The sequence below is a fragment of the Orycteropus afer genome, unplaced genomic scaffold, assembly GCF_000298275.1.
Source record: "Orycteropus afer afer isolate SDZICR_OR568_19922 unplaced genomic scaffold, OryAfe1.0 scaffold00050, whole genome shotgun sequence".
Lineage (NCBI taxonomy): Eukaryota > Metazoa > Chordata > Mammalia > Tubulidentata > Orycteropodidae > Orycteropus > Orycteropus afer.
In genome coordinates this window covers 11,221,758-11,233,533 of record NW_006921637.1, presented here as the reverse complement: position 1 = coordinate 11,233,533, position 11,776 = coordinate 11,221,758, and positions in this window count along the sequence as shown.

Genomic DNA, 11,776 nt, shown 5'->3' with positions numbered 1-11,776 from the left:
AAAAAAAAAAAAAAAAAGAATCTATACTCTGGTCTGGTTTTAAGCTGATAGGGAGGTTGAAATTTTGGTCCTTAGTTGGTAACCTTAATAAAGATCATCTCCACAGCTGAAGCATTGTTATTCTGGTCCAATTTAGTTTTGGTTTGGTGGGTTTACTGTACCCCATGTGTTTCTTGGGGATCCTTTACCTTGATCTGTTGTGTGTGGATAAGAGTGTGGGTACGTGGTGGCCCAGGTGTCTTTTAGTCTGGTCTGGTTTTGGTTTGGTTTGTGTTTGGGTAAGAAATTAAAGTTTAAAGTGGTGGCCCAGGTGTCTTTTAATCGAAATCTCCCCACAGCCCTCATGGTTCTTAGGAATCCTCTGTTTTGAATTCTGGTCTGGATCTACTTGATCTGTTTTTGTGTGAGAAAGAGTGTTTGTGTGCGTGGCACCAGTGCAACAGTTTTGAGTGAACTGGAAATTTGGTAATGAAGGTTCTATACTAGAATGCAGCCCTTTGAACCTTTAAAGAGGAAAAAAATGTTTTTCTGTAACACCATCTGGCCACAATGTCAACTCAAGTCTGGGGATAGATGGTCAGAAAATGGGAGTCTGAACTATGATATTATCCAGTTAGATTCATTTTGAGGAAAAAAAAATCAGAAGTGGGAATAACTGTTTCATCTAGAGTTATTCTTGGCTTTGTTTCAAAACAAGGGTTTACAGAAAACAGTTTGGGGTGATAATTGTGTGATCTAAAGGGAAAGTGGATTTTAAGAGTCTTTCAGGACTCTAAAGATCCTTACCTTGACTCCGTTCCTCCCCATCTGCCCCTCAGAAAATGGTCTCCCCAGCACATACTCAGAGTGGTGTAAAATTTGGCCAGGGGTCTAGGCCAGATCCATCAGGGCAATACCCACTACAGCAGGTTCCAGCCGGTTTAGATCATGAAGGAAATCCTGGAGGTTTCATTTGGACTCACATACCATTCACCATGGCTGATTTACATTAACATGTTATTAACTACCTTACCCCTGAAGAGAGGCAGATGGTATTAGAGAAAGCTAGAGCAGAAGCTGACAGACTTCACAACCTCCAGCCTGAAAACCTAGTCAGAGGCCCCAGCCATCAGACAGTGCCAGGAACAGATCCAGAGTGGGATCCTAATGACCCAGGGAACAGAGCTAGATTGGCTTATATAAAAGAGTGCATTACTGTAGGGCTCCAGAAGGGGGCCCCAAAGCAGATTAATGTTCGCAAAGTTCAGGAAGTACAACAAGGCCCCAAGGAAAATCCTTCTGCTTTCCTTGAACAGGTATATGAGGTTTACCATTAATATAGTGACACCAACCCAGATGATCCTCGGAACACTCATATTCCAAAGCGCCCCCAATATATGGCACAAACTCCAAAAATTAGAAAGGGGAACTGGGTATGAACACTTCTCAACTTGTAGAGGTTGTTTTCAAGGTCTATAATAACCAGGACCAGAAGCAGGAGAAACAGAAGCAAAGAGACATGAAGAAACATACTGCCTTGCTGGCTGCTGCCCTGGGAGGCCTGCCATGAAGTTGACCCTACCGGGTAAGTCCCTGTGGGCCCCCAACAGATAGAAAGGGAGCAAATCAAGCTCCTTCTCCAGGAGGCCGACAAACAAAGTTGGGGTTTCAACAGTGTATTTACTGCAAGAAGGATAGGCACTGGAAGAGGGAGTGCCCAGAATGAGCTCTCCAAAACCAACCAAAGGGGGCCCAACAGATGGTAAGCACAACTGACAATGATCAAGAATGATGGGGCCCAAGGTCTCTGTTGCAGACTGGGCAAATTGCTATCTCCCACAAGGAGCCTGGGTGGCAATAACTGTGGGAAAACGGCCCATTGAAACTCTACTGGACACAGGGGCAACCTCAGTCCTAAATATCCCCAAGGCCCCTCTGTCCTAGAAGACTACAAGAATTACTGGAGTTTCAGTAATGTAAAAATTTTCCTCAACCCATTGAATGCCAGGTTGGGAGTACTGTATTAACTTGAAGTTTTTATACATGCCTGAATGCCCTCTTCCTCTGTTGGAATAAGACTTAAAACCAAGTTAAATACTCAGGTTACTTTCTCAGCTAACAAGCTCCAGGTGGATGTTAATCCCAACCAGGCATGGGCCTTACAGACAACCTCCTGCAATTACCTGCTGCTATGGACTACAGAAGCAACAGGCAGAACTGTCACTGCAACCAGCACTTGTTATGGGAAAAGATGCCCTGTATACTTGGCTGAGTAAACTTATTGGAGGACTGGATCTGTATAAAACCATCCAAAAGGTTACACAAGGCTTCTTGACCTATGCCAGAAGCAATCCAAAGTGCAGTCTACCTCCAGTGGTAAGAGGAATTCAAACAAGAGGACTGGGCCCGTACAAGGACTGGAAGGTAAAATTTATAGCCGCTGGAAAAATCAAGTACCTGTTAGTATTTATAGACACTTTCTCTGGACAGGTGGAAGCCTTTCCCTGCAGCACAGAAAAGCAGCAGAGGTTGTTGTATCCTACAGGTACTCCCCTTTATAACTTCTGTCCAGGCAATTGGGTCCTACTGAAGAAGTGAAATGACCGGACTCCCCAGAGCCAGCTCCAGGACAAATGGATGGGCCTTATGAAATATTGTTGACAACACATTCTTCAGCCAAACTGAAGGGAGTTTGCCCTTGGATACATCACACCCAATTAAGAATAGCACCAGACTGCATTGGAAACCCTCCCTGACCTATAACTAAGTTTTCTTCTACAGGAAGCAGCCTTGGGAGACAGGGAGACTTGAGAGAACCTGACAAACTGAATATTGAGTGTCCCCAACAACCTGCAGTGGAATATACTTGTGAGTCCATTATTCTGGTTACCCAGTGCCACTGTGACAGGAATACACCACAAATGGATGGCCTTAACAAACAGGAGTTTATTCTCTTACAATTTGGAGGCTTTAAGTCCAAGGTCAAAGTTCCAGGCTCCAGGGGCTCTGTGAAAGCCCCTCGACCTTGAGCTTCAACTATGCCTCTTGCTCCTGGCCCACTGAAGCTAGAAGCATCTCTTCACTCAGGCAGCTACTGGCTGCTGAAGCTAAGAAGCCCCAAGGTTGACAAATAAAAATGGCACAGTCTTGATGTTACCAAACTACATGGCAGCTCATTAATTCAAGTCCATTGTAAGCCCCAAGGTTGGCAGAGCATGGCAGGCTACTGAACAATGACATGGCTACTTGCAGGGTTCAAGGTGCCATAAGCTAGAGACCATTCCCAAAGCTGTTTATATACGGGAAGCAGCCCACATACCCAAAGGCAGCTACTCAGCTGCTTGTGGTAGATCCCAACCATGGAGTTGATTGCCAGTCTCATCATGAGGAATAACTACCACCAGCTGCCCAGCCACTCAACCAGGCCCAGCCAAGTTGACATACAAACATAACTACCACACCCATTGAGGATCTTAAGGTTTTATTTAAAAGAAAACCTGTTCCGGGTTAAGACATGAATGTGATTTTGATCAGCTCAATGATCGTTTTATCCCTAACAACTTCTGAAGGAGGATGGTGGTCTAACACTCTCATAGAACTCCAACAAATCCTATTAGACCACACTCCTTGGGCTAATAATTATTGAGTGTGTGCACACTCTCCTTGACACAGAGAGGTATGCATATACATCAATACCACCTGTTGCTCATTAATTAATGCATCAGGACAGAGAGAACAAGATCAACAGGCTATTCATCACACCATTAGTAAATTGCAACAGGACAGAGAAACTGTACGACATAATTTAACTCCCACCTTTGGGATAAACTTTTCTTGGCTCACCTCTTGGTTACCCAATTTAGGGTGACTGAGATCTTTATTTGTTATAACACTCCTCATATTAACATTAACAGTCTTTACTTGTTGTTAACTACTCATCTGTCTTCAAGCCTCTACAGGCACCCCAGTCTCTTCTCCCTGGACTGTAGCCAGAAAATTCCAAGAGCTGTCTAACGTACAAGAGACTTACTAACCAAGGATTGAGTTCCACTATCTTTGTCCCGTCAGCAGGAAGCAGCTAGAATGAGTCATCACCCCATTTCCCAAAAATGTGAAACAGTAACCATTCTAAGGGGGAATTGAAACTGAGTAGTATTCCCCAAGAATGTGGAACATTATCTATTTAAGGGGGAATAGAAATCAAGTAAAGGCAAAACTATTTCCCCCACCCTGGTTAAGGCAGAAAATTAGAACAGATAGGACCCTGGATGGGAATAGATAAGTAAACTTAATTACCCTCAACTATTTCCCCACCCAGGAGCTCTGGTAGCATAGTGCCTAAGGCACTTGACTGCTCACCAGAAGGCTGGTGGTTCAAACCCACCAGCCACTCCTTGGAAGGAAGGTTGGGCAATCCTACTTCCGTAGTGATACTGCCTTGGAAACCCAAGGAGGGGTCGCTATGAGTCAGGGCTGACTCAACGGCAAACAACAACAACAACAATTTCCCCACCCTGGACCCTGGTTGGAGATAGATGAGTAAACACATAGGACTCCAGTTGGAAACAGATGAGTAAATACCATAAGCTCAGTTCCTTAAGAACTGAATGAAAAAAAAAAAAAATTCTTTCCTGCTATTTCCTTAGGCACAGGTGACAAACATCTCAATGTGTCTTAGAGAACAACTTGAAAATTAACTCTGGCCCATGGACATGTGCAGTGGGGCAAAGAGGAACAAAGTTACTCCAAGTAACTAACAAAGTGTTAGTTACTGGGAACTAACATTCTCCCCTCTGCCTAAGCCTTGATCAGCTGATGACAGGAAGCTCGTGTGACTCATCCGGTATGCAGGCACACTGACTCAAATTGCTACTGTCCCTTTAACTGAGGCAAAGGAAATTTCAGCCAATCATCAACCTTCTCACACCCAAATTCCTGAAATTTTTATGAATATGGATAATCCTCTCTTCTGTAATTTGATGGAGTTTCGGGGAGTCAGATCCGGGTATGAGGGTACCCGTACTCCTTGCATTGCCACTTTGCAATAAACAATTTTCTCTCCTCTTAATCACTCAGTGTGTAAACTGTTTTGGCCTGATTGTGCACTGGTCAGGGACCCACATTTGGTCCTATTTCAAAGGCAAGAAGGGGTAGAAAAGAAGAACAAACAGAAACAATAAACACAAGAAAGAAGTGGGATGAGTGCTATTACCTTGTGGGGATTGCAGTCATTGTCACAAATCAAAATCTATATGAATTATTGAATGGAAAGCCAATTTGCTCTGTAAACTTTTACCCAAATCAGAACAAAAAATTTAAAAATATATTAAAAAATAAAATTAGGTTGAGAAAATATAAGAACTGGTAAAACGTCAATAAAAATACAGACTATTTAAACAAAAAAATGTATAAAGAAAATACATCAGTGTCAGGAGCGCTAACCCTGTGTAGAAGGATGCAGCCAGCAGCAGAGCATCAAGGATCCCAAATGGTGTGGACAAGTCTGGGCCTGGAGCTGAGGGAACCTAATCAGCCAATGGAACAAGGTATAGATGCCCCTTAAGACCAGGGTGGTACAACTTCATGGTTATGAGTGACAGTCTTATTAGAAGAAAAATGTCAGCTATCAGGTACAAGCACAGGGAGTGGAGTTCAACCACAGGGAGAGAGGAAATGAAAAAAGCTACACAGAGAATTAGAATCTGGGGCTCAGGTCCAGATATACTGAGTGGGTCAACCCAACAGAAGACAGGTATGTGGCCCCCATATAACTAAAGGATGTTGTGTCCACAGGGTCACAATAATGCTAGACTTCTCTTTCAGCTGCATCTAAACTTTCCTTTACTGAATGCCTATAACACACTGGGTATTGTGCCAGACAACTTGCTTATGTTATTTCATTTTATGCTCACAGTGACCCTAGAGGTAAACACAACCAGTAGTTCCACTTTATAGATGTGGAAACTGAGACTCAGAAAAGTTGAGTAATTTGCCTAGGGGCTCATGGTTAGTAAGTGATAGATAGAGTTAGAAAGGGATCACAGGTGTATCTCACTTCAAAACCCTTACCCTTTCTACCACACCCCCTCAACTTGGCTGGGATTATTAGTTCAGGACTGTGAGGGGAATGGAGCTTATTGTGTAGGCCAAGGTTTCAGTGCCAACACCTGCAGGGGACCAGGTAGCAGCAGTAAAAAGCTCACTGTTTAACCTGCTCCTAAAGGTACCCTGAACAAGATGGATTGACACAGTAGCAGCAACAATGGGCTCAAGTATAGCAAGGATTGTGAGGATGGCACAAGACCAGGCAGTGTTTCATTCTGTTGTTGTACGTGGGATCTCTGTGAGTAAGAGCTGACTCAATGATACCTAAAAAGAGCACCCTTGTCTGGTCCTGTCTCTGTCCTATCCCTTTCCCCATGGTCTGCAGTGGGGGAGAATACACCAATAACAATAGCTCTTGGTCCTCTAATCCCCCAATCCCAAACCTTTCTGCTACTTTACAGCTTCAGATAGATGACCCAAGCACTTCTGTGGGATAAAAAGACAGATCCCCACCCCAAAAACGTTCCTTTTATTCTGCCTACATCTTGTTAGTACTTGAGATCTTTCTCACTTTCATCACTGACCAGTGCTTCTCATTTTTTTTTTAACCTGATAGCATAGATTTCCTCAAGTATTGGACTAGCCCATCCAAGACACTCCAGTTGAAAATCTTTGTCCCAGTCACCTAAATAGGGCGAAGGAGCTCTGGAAGCTAGTGCCTAAGGCATTTGACTGCTAACCAGAAGGCTGGTGATTCAAACCCACTCCTTGCAAGGAAGGTTGGGCAATCTACTTCCGTAGTGATACTGCCTCAGAAACCTAAGGAGGGTCACTAGGAGGTGGGTTTGACTCCACAGCAGTGAGTTTGGGATTTTTTTTTTTTTTTTTTTTTGGGTAAATAGGGGCTAAGCCAGTTGCCCTTGAGTCAACTCCAACTCCGCATATAACTGTGCTTCATGAAGTTTCAATAGCTAACTGATGGGGAGTAGATTGCTAGGTCTTTCTTTCCAGGAGTTTCTGGAGGGACTCAAACTTCCAACCTTCCAGTTAACAACTGAGTACATTACCATTTGCACCCCAGGGATACAAATAGGGGCTAGTTATAGCTTTATTATTGTCATTACCCATTTTTGGTTCCCTTCCTCTCTGCCTTGTTTGGGAAAGAATCCCAGAATGACTTGAGTTTGCATTCTGACATTTTCACCCTCTCAACTTTATACATTGGAATTTGTGCCTCCCATCCAACTCCCACCACCATTCTTGCACTTCCCAACATATTTTTGGAGTCACTTTGATGCTTTATATATGTAAAGTGTCTTGTGTCTAGCACATGGTAGGATTCCAAAATATGTTAGTTATTCCTCCTCTGTCCTATGTAGTAGGAAATTAACTAGATCATATGGCAACAACATATTCCAGATTGTCTAGGACAGTACCAAATTTAAATAATTTTGTCTTTTTCATAAAAGCTACATTTTACATGAATAATTACATGAAATTTAATTTTTAAAGAAATATTTATTAAGGTATTGTGGCAACAACAACAACAACAACATTGTAGCTAGTAGAATTCTAATAAGGCCCCCAAGAATTCCTGTTCCCTTGACCCCAACCCTGCCCCTGTGTGCACACCCTGCATAATGTCCAGGATTGTATGGATGATGGATGTTACTCTCATGATTATGTTACATTATATAGCACAGTTGACCTTAAAATAGGGAGATTATCTGTGTGGGTCTGACCTTACCACATGAGCCCTTTAAAAGTGGAGAGTTTTCTTTGGTTTGTTTCAGAGAAGAGAGTCAAAGATGTGAAACATATTAAGGATTCAATGTGCTATTGCTAGCTTGAAGATGTTAGGGGCATGTGGCAAGGAGTACAGATAGCCACTAGTAACTGAGAGCCAACTCCAGCTGGCAGCCAGTAAGGAAACAAAGACTTCTGTCCTGTAGTCACAAGGCATTGCAAGCTCTCAACAGGAAGAATGAGCTTGTGACAGATTTCCCACCACCACCATCCACGGTCCCCTACACAAGAATTCAGTCCATTAACACCTAGATTTCCAGCCTTGTGAGATCCCGAGCAGAACATCTAGCCTTGCCAAGCCAAACTTCTGATTAACAGAACCATAAACTAAATAGAGGAGTCCCTTGGTGACACAAATGATTAAGCACTCAACTTTAACCAAAAGGTTGGTGGTTCAAACCCATCCTGAGACTTCTCAAAAGAAAGACTTGGTGATATGATTCCAAAAGTTCACAGCCTTGGAAACTTCATGCAGCTCAGTTCTACTCTGCACACATAGGGTCTCCATGAGTTGGAATTGACTCACTGGCAATAGGTAAGCTAAATGGGTGTTGCTTTAAGCAGCTAAATTTATGGCAATTTGTTACATAGAAGATAGAAAACTAATACAAATATAACTTACATAAATTCACGTTTTTAAGTGGTCACCCCAATTGTATTTTGACAAATTTATTCAGTCATGCAACCACCACCACAATCAATATGTAGATCATTTCCATTGTCCAAGTTTCCTTGTGTCCCTCTGCAGTCAATTCCCTCTCTCTTTCTCCAGTCCCTGAACTACTTACCTGTCTTCTGTTCTAAAAGTTTTCCTTTTCTAGGATGTCATATAAACGGGATAATAAAGTATATAGGTTTTTGTGTCTGATTTCTTTTACTTATTATGCTTCTGAGGTTCAGCCATGTTGTTATATTTATCAGTCATTCACTCTTTTATTGTTTATCCATTCACCTGTTAATGTATATTTGGGTTGTTTTCATGTGTTGGCAATTACGAACAAAGTCACTGTAACCATTTGCATAAGTCATGATATAGATGTGTGTTTTGGTTTTACCTCTTGGGTAATTATCTAAGTGTGGAATTGCTGGGTTGTGTGCTAAGTCTGTATTTAACTTTATGAAAAACTACCCAACTTCTTTTCAAAGTGCCTACTCCACTTTGCATGTCCATTAGAAATGTTTGAGTGTTTGAGTTGCTCCATCCTAATCAGCACTTCATGTTTTCAGAGTTTATCATTCTATACATTGAAATGGGTATGCAGTAGTATCTCATTCAAGTTTTAATTTGTGTTTTTCTAATTGTAATGATATTGAGCATCTTTTCATGTGCTTATGTACCATCTTTGTATCTTTCTTGCTAAAGGATCTATCAATATTTTGCTCATTTTTATCAGAATGTTGTAGATATAAATCCTCTATCAGCTATATTTACAAATATTTTCATTTGAATCTGTGGCTTATTTTTTCATTTCCTTAATAGTATCTTTGGAAGAGCAGAGTTTTGTTTTGTTTTTTTAAATTTAGATGCAGTCAATTTATCAATATTTTTATGGTTTGGGCTTTTTGAGTCATACCTAAAAACATTTGCTTAACCAAAGGAAGGCAACAAAGCGTTTCTTCTAATTATTATAGGGTATCTTATATGTAGATTTATGGTAAATTTAATTTATTGTGTATGATTCAAAGTAAGTCTAAGGGTTTATTTTTACATATGAGTATCTAATTGTTCCAGCTTCTTTTGTTAAAAAGAGTATCTTTTGTTTCTTGAATTATCTTTGTAAAAAAAAATCCATTGTTACAGACTCATAAGTAAATTGAGTATAGACTTTGCAAAAATGGAGGTTTCTGACCTCTTCTAATTTCAAGATATGGAGAAAGAATCACCATCAGCAGCCCGAGGCTGGTTCCTGTAAGGGGGAATTCAAACATGCTGCCACCATCTAAGCCTTTCGCCAGTTCTGACACCAAGCACCCCTCCATTGCCATTCACTGCTTCTCTGCTGGATCTGGTAATTTGTTGCAATGGCCACACAAAACTCACAGATAATACTCATGATTATGGGATTTATCAGGGAACAACAAGTCACAATTCAGGTTCAGGCAGGCTCAGGATGCAATTCTTCAATCAGGACAGCCTCCCTTCCACCACACCCATAGGCCCACCTCTGTTCGGCCATGGACCTTTCCACTTGGGCTTTGCCCTGCTCAGGTAACTGCTATAAAGCTCATTTAGCTCTGCCAATAGATGTATCCCACTCCGCTGGCAAACCTCCTACCAAAAGGCACTCAGCTTTCTCACTCCATGGGCTGCAAGCCTGCTGCTCTGTCTTGTACCAGTCTCTCAGTACTGCTGCTGTAGTCTCTCTGCTGTCACCTGCCATCTTGAGCTCTTGGGTCCAAGGACACACTCCACTCCAGCCTTCTGTCTCTTGAAGGCAGTGAAATCCCCTTTTTCGGCCTTTGGGACGGCTCATTTTAAGCCTACTGGAATGGCAAAACTGACCAATCCCCATGTTATGGTTCCATACACCTTATTTCCATGGTGCCATCCCCATATGCGTGCCATGTACCTTATTTACATTGTTAACAAGCTATCCAGTTCCCTTCCTGGACAATGAACACCTCATATTTGCATATTCCTACCCAGTCTGGTGGCTAGTGCCTAAGGCATTTGTCTGATAACCAGAAGACTGGTGGTTCAAACCCGCCAGCCACTCCTTGGAAGGTTGGGCAATCTACTTCCATAGCGATACCACCTCAGAAACCCAAGGAGGGGTCGCTATGAGTTGGATCCGACTCAACAGCAGTGAGTTTGGTTCTTTTTCAATCCAATCATTTGGTGGCAGTTACAAAGACTATGCTAGAAGAACCATACCAAGTAATTCACTGCACTGTAGACTTATATGAGTACAGACTTATATTGGGGTCCATTTATAGACTCTTTATTCTGTTCCCTTTATTTATATATCTATTTTTTAAGCCATACTCATTGTCTTAGTTACTGTACTTTTATGGTAAGTCTAGAAATTATGCAGTGTGAGCCTTTCAACTCTGTTCTTCCTTTTCAACATTGTTTTGACTATTCTATGTCCCTCACATTTCTACATAAATTTTAGAATCATCTTGTCAAATTCCATGTAAAAAAAAAAAAAAAATCTGCAGGAGTTTTGATTGGGATTTCATTGAACCTATAAACTTATTTGGGTAGAATTGGTATCTTAGCAATATTGAGTCTTCCATTCTATGGTCATAGTGTATGTCTCTATTTTACTTAAGTCTTTTAAATTTCTGTCAGCAGAGTTTTATTATTGTTCAGTGTACAAGTCTTGCACGTATTTGGTTAAAACTTTTCCTAAATATTTAATTTGTTGTTGTTTATATAATGATATCTTTAATTTTTATACCAAATTCTTCATTGTGAGTTTATAGAAATGTAATTAATTTTGTATCTTGACCTTTGTGAAATTTATTTATTTATTTATTTATTTTTATTGTGATTTGGGTGAAGATTTACAGAACAAATTCACTTTCCATACAGCAGTTCACGTATACTTTGTCTCATGACATTGACTGAAATTTCCCACAATGCATAAGCTCCCCTTTCCCTTCCTCAGCATAGTTACCTCTTCCCTGTGTCCATCCCTCCATGCGCTCCTGACCCCTGAGCTGTCTCCCTGTGCATAAGCAGCCCTTCTTTGTCCCATGATTGTTCTTTCCAATGAGTCTATCTACCTCAGGTAAATGTTGAACTCATATGGCTGTCTTTTGTTTGGCTGGAAACCACAGGTGTTGGTTCAATTCCAGACCTGAAGGGCAGCTAGGGGCCATAGTCTCAGTGGTTCCACCAGGCTCTATCAGACCAGCAAACCTGCCCCCCGCTTTTTTTCTTTTCTCGAAATGATTTTGAGTTTTGTTCCACATTGTTCTCCCTCTCTATCAAGGATCT